At 44.2% G+C, this 12,149-nt stretch overlaps 1 protein-coding gene across 1 annotated transcript in view; it reads right to left on the reverse strand.

Moving 5' to 3' along the window:
* fstl4 (follistatin-like 4) overlaps positions 1-12,149 on the reverse strand; it is a gene marked incomplete at both ends in the record, with an annotated part of 172,000 nt that overhangs the window by 43,648 nt on the left and 116,203 nt on the right. The gene's annotated exons all lie outside the window — the stretch shown is intronic.

A 12,149-nucleotide genomic window follows, 5' to 3' on the forward strand; every position in this document is an offset into this window, starting at 1 on the left:
CTTCCTCCCAACCAGTCTGCTATCCTGACAGTCACGGCTGTATTTATGACATCGAGGCATCAAACCTAAAAGCCTCTGAAGTTTTTGGAGGATTCTATTTTTTATGTCTGCAGCTTGTAGCTGGGATTCAGCCTGGCAAAACAAAACAAAAACACACTGCATCATCTCGGTGCACAGAAAGCCTCTGAGCTTTAACCCTCGAGCCAGCTCAGCGCATGTTGTTTCAGAATGCCGGGTTGTTGCCACAGGAGATATTGAGTAACACTAACACTCTGCTGGGAGCGTGCAGCATCGAGCTGAGCCGCAGAATCAGACCTCACCCCCCCCCCCCCCCCCCCCCGAGAATAAAGACTTGAGAGATTTGGGATTACCTGCTCCTCTATCATCGCCTCCTCTCTATCACACGCACCTGCGCCTCGACATGTTTGACTGTTTCAGCTTTCTGGAGCTGTCAAAGCTGCACTTTCAAGGTCTGCTGAACTAAAGAAAAAAAAACTCTGGCTTTGGAAATTCTGTGAAAGCGGCTAAATGATAATGGCTGAAAGTGTGGGCGCTCTTCAAGGAGCGATGTAATTCTAAAAGGCTCAGGCCTACTGTATGGTAACTGTAAGAAACCTGTCTCTGTAACGATGAACTAATCTGTCGGGTCTCGTTCAGTCCGGTTTGTCCATTAAATCTCCTCCAACTCAACCACAAAGGATCGCGCACGCAACTGATCCGCCTCAACGACTGACAATATACCTGCGTATCAGTGAGATTTGGTTTTTATGCAGTTTTGTTGTGTTCGGTGCCGTTTGTCCCGTCCTGTCGTGCTGCACAGCTGTCTTTTGTGGATTTGTCTCCTTACAAAAAAATGACACGCTTGGATACCTGCAGTGCGCCACAGATGCAAATATGAATTATTGGCTTCCCTTTATTGCATCTGGACCCTTTGTGTTCAAGACAAACATGACTGAGGAGGCGTGCTTGCTTGTTTGGAGTGCAACAGCGTACTTAATTATACAAAATTCACTACTTCAAACGGCACGACGCTGCCAAACTCTTGTACGGCGTCTCCGAGTGCTACTGATGTACAACCTGACACGTCTTACTCAGGGAGTTGAGAGGAACACTGACTTATTCACTCTCCTCACTGAGTTACTGTTGCCCCAAATAAAGGTAAAAACTGCAAAAAAGATGAGTATGTGATCTTCCGTTCCCTCCATCCTTCCTTTCTCCTTGTCATCTCTCATAAACACCCTCCACATCTTCCCCACACAATCTTTTCTGCTGCCCTAAACTACACATAGTGTATTTCCTACATCTTGTTTCCTCCTCTCTTCCCGCTCCAGCCTCCTTCTCTTCCTCAAAGTCCCTGATTGCTCTTCACCCTGCTGCCTCGCCACACCTCTGCACCCCGCTCGACCTTGACAAACACGCGGAAACCTGTAATTATGCATCACCTGCTCTTCAAAATCCTCCCCGTCTGTCTCCTTTCTCCACACTTTTGGCCCTCGCCCCAAAATCCTGTCCTCTCCTTCCTCCCTGGTAAAACACATGTAAACAGGCGGCATCGCCACGCTAACGTTGGGCCTCTTTTGCAACTCTTTTGGAAATGGAGGAAGTAAAACCCTTCAGGGATCCATCGACTCCCTCGTACTCTCATTCTTTCTCTCCTTTATCCGGTTCCATGTTCTCTCATCCCTTTATAAGATCTCTCTGATCAGTTCCACCGTACAAACAGAGGAGAACACAACTCTTATTAAAACAACAACCTTATCACTGTAGTGAAGCCAGCTGGACCAACTCGCTGGTGATTTACACAGAACAGATGTTTGCCCGAAGAAAACAACACTCGAGTGCGTCGAGGGGATGGATTTCTTACTTTTCTCTCACAGGAATGTTGCAACAACAGAGTACCCAAAAGCAAAGGTTATCCAGCCATAACGGATTATGTGCTGGTGCTCTAACCTTGTTGGGAGGTTTTTTTTCTTCTTCTATGAATCTGCTGCTATATTCTTTTCTATTCAAGAAAACCTTTTTTCGTTCCTTTCCTTTTCTCTGCTGTGTTTATCTCCTTTGTTCCGAGAGAACATTTTCAAAGCTGATGAAGGTGGACGCTGGAGGGGATTTCACTGAGGAGATGAGAGGAGCAAAAAAGGAGGACGAGTACCACTCCCATTCCAGCACGCACACAAACGGAGACGCAAACACACGGCCATATGGACACACACTTGTTTGAAATTGAAAAAAAGAAAAGGAGAAAAAGGGGGGAGGGGGGGGGGTTGTTACACCAAAGAGGCAGGAGAAAGAGCAAATCAATGGAGGCATGATAATGAATTATTTCCTCGCCAGAGAGGGAGTTGGAGGAGGGAGATAAAAGCAGGCCACATGCTGCGCCACTAACAGCCTGGGGGGCTGCTGCCTGTGAATTATGGCGCTTTGGAAACACACTTGCCGCCCTCGGGACCCGCCGGTTGCAAAGGAAGGGCGAAAAGGGGGAAAAGTAGAAATGAGGAAAGCCGCGAAGAGATGGAGAGGGGGGGGGGGGGGGGGACCAGGTCAAAGCAAAAGCCCCTCGAGTGCCCGCAAAGCGTGGTTTACATGGCTAATTAGAGACTTAAAGATGAAATTAAAGTGGTGGAAATGAAAGAAGGATGGATAGATGGAGATCAGGGCAATGGAGACGGAGGCGTGGTGGTGGGGGGGGGCAGCGTTGGATGGGATTAGGCAGCATGTGTAATTATGAGAGATATTAGATATCTGGTAGAGAGCAGCGATCGTGTCACCAATGAGAAGTCATGTCGTCTTAATGAGCCTTACATGATGTTCCAGATGTACCGTGACATGTTCTCCCCCATTACAACACGATCTGCATTTAGAAGTTCCCAGATCACTCCGCCGCCGCGAGTCGCAGATGACGAATGAATTACGAGCACACTTTACTGCACCGGGTTTAACATTCCCCCTCGGCAGACATTTGTCTAACTCCTCTCTTTGTTCTTCCTCAACAAAGACGTCCTGCTGAGATTTCCCCCAATTTAGGTGCTTGATTTAGATTAAGGGTTACAGCTAAATAAAAGAGTTGTGGGAAGTATACCAATATAAATATATATATATACTCAAATAACCTGTTATGTGAATTATAGGATAATTTAATACCCAATCTGTGGCTGCAATCTGCTTGCGGCTGATAATTTTAATGATATTCTATTACAAGCAATGGCACAATGGTAACCTCAACTGAACTTATTACTTTTTTAAAAATTTCTCTGCAACTGTTACAGTTTTATACATCATCCATCTGCGATGTTAAATACCTTTTACTCGCTGTAGTAATTTAGATTTTGGGTGCACTGGCTTTCCCCTAACTTGCCTCATCTACTTCATTTATTAATTCACCATGTTTCCTAAAATGTGTTTCGATATCCCTCAGAGAACAGCCGTTGTTTTTAAGTCTAGTACGAGCAAATGCAATGGAGCAGTAAGAGCAACCGAGTTTTGCCAGTTGAGCAGAAATCTCGGCATCATTTGTATTCCAACCCGGAAGGAAGCATTGTTCCTGGTTCCCTCGACTCAAAGCCAAAGGGATTTTAACATTGGATTTTGGATTATTGCAGAAAATAAGCTCTGTGGCAAACACAGCCTACTAATACTTTTGATCAGCAAGATAATATTCACATATGAACACCACTTTTATGATATTTGAAGCAAGAATGCAGATATCCTGAAACGAAACGTTCTCTCCAGCCTTCATTTCAGGCATCTAGTTCACCATCAAGTCACTTTGAGACGAGGGAACCGGAAGAACAGAAATGCAGAATCATTTGCGGGTTTTCGGACTCATTCCTACAGCACGAGAATAACTTTAACATCTGACCAACATTAGTTGTTCAAGCTCGGAGAACTCATCACGAAACCATCGTGAAACAAAAGGCAAACCACAGTTTGGGCCGATGTATAATCTCATCCGTTATTACTGACGCACAGGTAAAGGTATGAACACCTGGTTTGGATTAATATGATAATGAATACTCTCATGTTTATTGTCAATGTGAAACCTATTGTGATGTTTCTATGGTGCAACAAAAAGGTGGATGTCAGGATGCGGGTAGAGGATGTTTTACTCCGACACTAAAGGGTTTTACGTCTCGTCTCTTACCGACAATGAAAGCTGGTTTTATGCAACATTGAGGATTTTTTTCACCTAAACTGAACCGCTCTATATTCCTCAGAACTAATAAACAAAAAGAGGATGTCACCAGGAATGAAGGAACACCTCGACTTAAATCAGTGTATGAGAAGATTGATATCGCTGTGTTACTGATGATGGAGCCAGAAGGGATCACGATGATCAGCCGACTCTCTGCTGTTTGCCTGGCAACCTCACGGTGATGACGGCAAGATTCCAAAATCTCTATGCTAAGCTAGGCTAATCGCCTCCTTGCTCCAGCTCAATATTACATTTACGGACATTAAGAAAGACATTCAAAAGGATCAAATGTATTTTCCAGGTTTAACAAGAGTCCAATAATGCCGACAACAAAGTCAACCTTTCCCAGACGCACTACGCTTTGTCTTCCTGTCACACTTGTGCCGTGCACGCGTCTAATCTAGCTCGATGTTTACAAAGCTCGGATGTCTCCGCTGAGGGCTTCACTGAAGAGGGCTTCACAATGCCTCCGATGCTGCGCACATTTGCGTGTATTTATAATATCATAAAACAAATTGATGGCCCACTGTCTCCAGATGCCCTTTGAGGAGCACTCATTGTTTTGTTGTTTTCACTTAGGTGCAGGCTATACATCATTAGCTTCTTTGTTTATCAAGGGCCTCAATAAGACACCGTCCGCATGTCCTTTTTATGTTGCCATTTTTTACAGCCCCTTCGCTCTCCTCTATGCACAAAACATTTGTGTTTATAACACACAGACTTTATCTCACAACACAAAAAATCAAATCTTTAATAGCCGAGTGTGCGCGCGGTTCATACTTCACCGCCGCTCTTTCTGCACCTCCGCTCCGCTCCAGGGAATTACAGCTGCGTCAGCTAAGTGTTGTGCTAAATAAATGATTCGGACATTAAACAGACAGCCACAGTTGCCATGACGACCCACCGGGCTTCTCTTCACCGTTGTATTGTGATCGGTGTGCGGGATGACCACCGGCTGGAAGCTGTTTGTGTCTGTTTGTGTATACGTGAACACACAGCGAGTGAGAGTCTGTATCTGTGAGGCAAATTATGCAAAAACTGGCAAGAAATATTAAACAGGAAGCGGCTAAAAATAAGAGATGAAGATGTAGCAGTTTATACTATGACACATTTGCCCAATTAGAAGTTATAATCCGTTACATCAGCATGTAAAATGGGAATGTTTCCAATTTCTATCGGTATTGATTGATATTATTTCAAACTATATCTTGTCGATGGAAACTGTTTTATTGCTCTGAACAGACGGCAAAAAGCTTTTTTGGTAGCAGCAGTGGTTTATGTTTTGATAACGGAGAAGATCTACGTGGTCACTTGGAGAAGCAATTAAGGATGAACATACAATGAAACCTGCAGGGCACAAAGGTTGCTTCTTTTCCACTTTTTTTGAGGAAAAATCCTTCGCAAACAATTCTGCTCTCTGACCCGACCGACTACAGACCGCCTCGGCTTTACAGTTTGCTTCATGTGCCATCAAAACATGTGCTTTCCACAGGAAATAGATGAAGTTAAAGATGCCAGATACTGTTAATATATTCTACATTACAACTGTGATGAATATAGATCAAGCCCAATCCCAGAAGCAAACTAGATCACAAGTATCCCATAATTAAACTGCAATACATCCCATCACATACACAATATGTAGTAAGAAATCAGTCTCTCTCTCAGTGCAGCATGGGAAGGTGCGACCACAGACCAACTGTCCGTTACCTGTTGCTGCAGCTACCTGACTCTGGGTAATTACCCAGGAACAGAGATGGCTCTCGAAAAGTGCCAGAAAGACGCACATCGGCAATTAGCGGCATAGGTCCATTGAGCGGTAATGAGGCGTCAAGACACTAGCTAGGGGAGAGTGGGCAGGAGGGGAGGAAAGGAAAGGAAAGGAAAATGAACAGTAAACAGGAAAACGGAAAAAAGGAGCGAAGACGAGGCTGTGGTGGGGATAACGTGGACAGGAAACAATAGAGAGCAGAGGGGAGGAGATGACATCATGTGGGGGCAGAGGGAACCTCCGAGACCTCCGCTTCAAACTCACTTTGCTGTTAAGAGCTTAACTGGAGGTCTCTCACCCTCTCGGCTGTCAGAGAACAACAGGCTCCCCATGTACTGAAATCTGATCTCGGCGAGATCATTTGTGCAGATTAAGGGCAAACTGGAGAAACATGAAAGATCAAACCTTGACGGGAGGCTGCCAGGCATCCAAACGCAGAGATGCTATCTCGCTGCCGAGGCACCGGGACTCTTTCAGAGCTTCATTGGATACATACAAGGTGTAAAACGGAGACAGAGCCCAGCGGGAATAATAGTTTATCCCGTTGCACCAGCTGCACCTGCGCTGTTATTCAATTCAGACGAAATATTTCAATTGTGATATGTTTTGTGCTGCTGACATGTCAACCCTGTCTCTTCACATAAAACTACAGACATTTGCAACAGTAAACACACTTTTGACTAAATGTGATGCCGTCTGGATTTCTTAACTTCTTAACCTTAACCAACGGGCTATAGAGACAGAGAGCACACGGGAGGGGAAAACCATCCATTGCGCTCCATTTACAGTGAATAATGAAGCATTCCTGGTCACTTTTGTCTGCTTACAAACAACAGAAACACACCTAAAAGTTACTGTGTGGTGGGAAGAACTAGCAAGAGGGTAATGAACCCAGAACATTTTTATCAGCTGCCGAACCGAAAAACTGAGGAAACAAGCGATAAGACGTCAGGCGTCGGGAAGAAGAATGGGAAAACTGTGGATCAATATCATTTCTACAGGAAAGGTTTGGAAGTGATGAGTTAATTGTTCCCCATTGATTACAGGGATGCACTAACACATGTCGATCTTATTATCCTGTATATGAAGATGCAGATGCATGCATGTGGTTGTAGAGTTCATCTATTGTGTGTTCCAGAGGCATTGGCAATGCACACACGGTGAAAACTCATTTCTCCCTTTGGAATACAGTTTTACTTTGACAATATTAGTTATTATCATCGACTAATCTTTAACACCAGACCATGTGAGATTACATCATCAGCTCAAGGTGTGGTCACAGTTCCATGCAAAGATTTGCTTTCTTTTCTCTGTTTATCATCAATGAAAGCGGACATCTTTATCTTTTTTTTGGAATATTTATGTTACCAATTTAAAAGCCACACTTTGAGCAGCTGGTTCACCAGAAACTCCTTCAGCTCAGACTCCAGCGTCTCCTCCTCTGACCCCCCGCTGGACCGGACCCGGGACGTATCGCTGGGCCCGCTGGAGAGAAGGGAGGCGCGGGAGAACCAGAACCGGGAATGAGCGGGGCCAGACTGTCAGACCCTGCTGCAGTAAGATGAGAGGTTTCCTCAAGAATCTGGTGCTCGGAAAGGAACACGACCACTTTAATCCACAGGGACCGCTAGAATCAAGGCACACTTACACATTTAGGTGAACAAATGTGGAGCACAAATGCATCCACATCAACGTTTGTTTTCCTTTATCTGACACTGGCTGCTCTTCGTCTCTCACCAGCAGAGCAAATACAACATTTTCATTTTCTTTACTGTATTTCCACTTTCTCTCGTTTCTCCCACTGGCCATTTCTCTCTCGAGAGGCACTTCTCCATTCTTTCAGCACAGACTTGTATCAACACTTCTTCCCTCTCCTCCTCGTCTCGTCCCCCTCCTCCATCACTATTTTTGCTACTTCACACTCTCAATTAATCAAACCTGCCGAGTGGCCCCTGCCTGTGTAGCCCAGAATCTCCATATGATTCCACAATTATAAACTAACAGACTCACAGTGGAGGAAGAAAGCAAACCAACCACGGGAGGGGAGAGCTGCATATGGGGGCAAGGTGGAGAAACAACAAGACAAAACACTCGCCTGGTCCTAATTAGATGCTCACCAGCTGTGTGCTTTCTGCAGTTAAATCAAAAGCCGGACTACTGGCTCACTGCGTGGCACCTTAACAACTAAGGCATCTGTTAACATGCACTAACAAGGTCTACAGCTGTATAGAGACACGCTCAAGTAATTCTCTATAAGTCAAAACAATTTAACTTTATGAATCAATCTGAACATTAGCACCCTTGACATCAAGTTTGAAGCCATCAAAATACTTCAAGAAGCATTTTATATTAAAGAGAAAACAGGGATCTATCAAAAGAATTAATAAAAATCTTGCCAAAGAGGGAACTGAAGGATGAAGTCACGAAAGTTTCTACTTCATTTTCTTCTCTTTAAAACATCCCATCATCTTCCTGCCGTCCTTCTGCTTTCCCACATGTCCTCTTTCTTCTCGTGTTGTTGCTCCTTTACTCCTCTGTTGCTCTCCCAATTTGCTGGCTTGATGACCCCGAGTCCATCATGAAGATTCAGTGAAATAAACAAGCCAGTGGGCTGACATCGGGGAATCGGCTCCGGAGCGTCGGTTTGTATTCATGACCATCATTGTTTATTTCTGTTCTGCTGCTTTTCACGCTGGTCTCTGCAGGATCTGGAGGGTTCCTGACAGTCCGAAAGTTTCCGCATTAGGAACTTTTAAAGCTTTTGACCAAAATAACACAGTAAGGCTTCCCGGTTCCATGGCGGCAAATTAAAGGGCAGCAGCTGATCCTGACACGGGTGTAATCACACTCGTGGAGGTGCACCATGTGATACACAACTCAGATAAGTCTCTCCACCCATTCGTCTGGAGAGCCTCTAGATGGGACTCACAGACTAAATCCACTCAATAACCTGGTATCATATGAGAATATTACTGCACACGGCTACGGTTTCATCAATTACTACAAGCAGTCAGATACATATGAACTCCCTCTGACTACAACAGTCTGTAATATAAAAAGCTGCATCTTTATCTGTGTGAGCCACTCACAAAATAAAAAAAAAAGCTTTGCACATAGCAGCTCTAAGACTTCCTGAATGCTTGTAGCAGAGCTCTCCTGACTCAGAGCTCTTCTACTCTTACTTGGTTTAAGTCACTGCGTCTTTTGACAGGTTTAACAAAACCGCGGTTGAATTTCTTCCTGCTTCCCCCTTTTTGTTTCCAGTCTAAAATTGTTAAAACAGAGCAGCTAATACTGGTAGAGAGAGCAACAAGTTAGCTGCCTCATTCATGTATTCATTCATTCAAGTTGACCTTTACATCAGGCAAAACTCAAACATGTAGAATAAAACTCTCAATAGGATATTTTTCTAGTTTGTAATAACATTTGTCTTGAAATCGTTTCCTTTGAACAGCTGACTTTTGTAAAACGAAACGAACATATATCATCGCAACACAACACCAGAGAAAGTGGATGAGTAATATTGAATCGTCCCCCTGCTTCTAACTCCAAGAATAAATAAACACTGTCCACCTTGCAGCCACGCAACACATGTTCTATTAAAAGCTAATTCAACGAACACATGTTCTGTGCAAAACTCCAGAAAGGTGTCAAAGCCAATATTATGAAGTCAAGCACAGATAACTCTGACTGCACATTTACAAAAGGTTGCTCGCCCAACACAATGCACACGCAGCCCATGTATCACCGCAGGGCATCTTGTTACACACATGTATCCACAAAGGAGCTCTGACATTGTTTGACCGTGTATATTAGAACTGCAGGCTTTAGATATCTCTCAATAAGCCTGCTCACCTGTCAGCTTCGGGGCTTATGCACTGTTGTCTTTCAGTGAACGGTTAATTGGAATCACCTCGGCTCCGGCATCAACGCCAAACGTCCGCGAGGCAATTTCCTGCACATGTATTATAGTGTAATTACAGTGGTTATAATTCGGATACAAAGGGGCACCCGTACAAGCCGTCCCCCCTCCTGCACAATGTTGACACCGTAATAAATGTGAGAAAGCGGAGACCTGTGAAGCCGTACAACCTTTAAAAAAGCCACAGAGCTGATTCACAGCCATTAGGCTGTCATCTCTGTCCCCGCATTACGCTCTACGGCCAAGAGAAGGTTGATTACTCCGTCCTGCTGGAGCACGAGGTCGCTCTCTCTGTCTCTCTGTTTGCTTTATCACTAAGCTGAATAACATCGGGGTGTTGGACTGTTGGTTGGGACTAAACAAGCAAACTGAGGATGCCATATTAGGCTCTGGGAACCTGTGATCGCCATTTATCAAAAGAATAAAAAAACAACTAGCAACAGATAAATTGATGAATACCCACAGCCCAATTCCCCAGATTAATTAAACACACTGATTAAATATTGCAAGCATAGCATTTTGGAATTAATAAATATAACTGATAGAAATAAAAAATGCCAATCGTAGAAGAAGCAACGTTTTCAAAGAGAATTCCTCTTGAGAAACATTTATGAATCATTTTGTGACCATAACCTTTAACAACACACTGCTGGTTCCTTTTAATACTAATAATTTAGGAATGAATCTTTGTTCCACGGCTGCACTGATTGGATTAGAGCAGCGTCTAAATGCCTGAGACGCAAATGTAAATGTGATTGCCGGAGACTACATCAGTGAGATTCAGTTATAGCTTTATTCTTTGATTGTAATAGTAAATCCATACTCGTGGATCAAGAAATGGCTGTTTGAGTAAAATCTACTTAACAGAGGAACTAAGGAGGCAGTGAAAAAAAAGAAAGGCCATAAAAACAATCTGCTGGTCTTGTTAAAGGTAGAATATGAGGACAAATCGATAAGAATGCAATCATCTCAGGAGTATTCTCCAAGCAAATTCGCCTCTATTAAATTCCTGGTAAATCAAATAAATAATAGAAGATGCATTTGGGTGGCAACAAAACACAGAGATTTGCAGAGCGGTGCGCTCGACAAGGGTTTATACATTGAATAAAGCAGAGACAACAAAGAGACCAGAACAACACAATCTGCACTTCTTAACAGCGCAGGTTCAGTGACTGTGGGAGTAACACAGAAGCTGGAGTCTTCTTTTTGGGGAGCAGCCAGATGGATTTGATTCTAACATCAAAGCTGCAGAACAGAAACAAAGTACAAACACAGGACAACCGTGGAAACCGAAGGAGGATTCCAGAACACATTTCTAACCCCTGTGTTTTGGGTTGCGGGGGGTCTCCAAAACATGAACACAGCTTGGATTTCAAATGTATTTCGCGAATGGCTCATCAGTAGTATATCAACCGGGCAAAATCAATAATAATCCTCACATGAGTCTTCTATTTTCTCAGCTTATGACCATATTGCAAATGTTCACCCTGCTGGGCACACCTGTGATTCCTGGCTGCTCTGCTTCCCAAACCGCTCACCGGGAAGAGCACTGACTGCGTCCCAGGAAAACACACACACACACACACACACACACACACAAAAGCTTATACAACTCAACACCATCAACATTATCCAGAACACCAGATGCGCCACTCAGGAATAATTACTCCCTCTTGGTGGCGCCTTTCTGCAGCCCAACAGTTAACCTTGAGCGTCACCTGATCAATAGCTTGTTTTATTGCTCCCAGCCCATTTCTTCAACTGCTTGTCAAACATAAAATGCATTGACAAGCACGGCCTGGAGCCCCGCAGGCAGGCCTGTCGGTAGATAAATAGCGCCGTGCGATGTCTGCTCACCGCCCATCTGGAAGGTAAGGGGAGTGTAACGGAATAATAGCAGGATGGTTCCCACTAAAACCAGTCATTAGGAGGCTAAATCAGTGGTGAGGCTTAATGGACCCCACACAAGCTGAATGTATGGAGCCTTAGAAATGGCCACCTGCCACCGCTAGCTGCTGGGATTCATCAGCTTCATCACCGTTTTGGATTCAGATGCAGGTTCTTTCACTGCAGTTTGATGTGAGAAATGAAAGAAAACGAAAAAAAAAAAAAAGCGAGCCTCAAAACAGGAGCCGCAGCAGGTTGCCATGGCGTCCAACACATTTTTTGATGCCCGAAATTTGTGGTGGAATTGTGATTATTGGTCTTAATAAGGTGTTCCACCTTTACTGTGCTCTCAGCTGCCGCTCGGTCTGAAACCCAAA

This window comes from Pholis gunnellus (genome assembly GCF_910591455.1).
Source record: "Pholis gunnellus genome assembly, chromosome: 13".
NCBI classification, from domain to species: domain Eukaryota; kingdom Metazoa; phylum Chordata; class Actinopteri; order Perciformes; family Pholidae; genus Pholis; species Pholis gunnellus.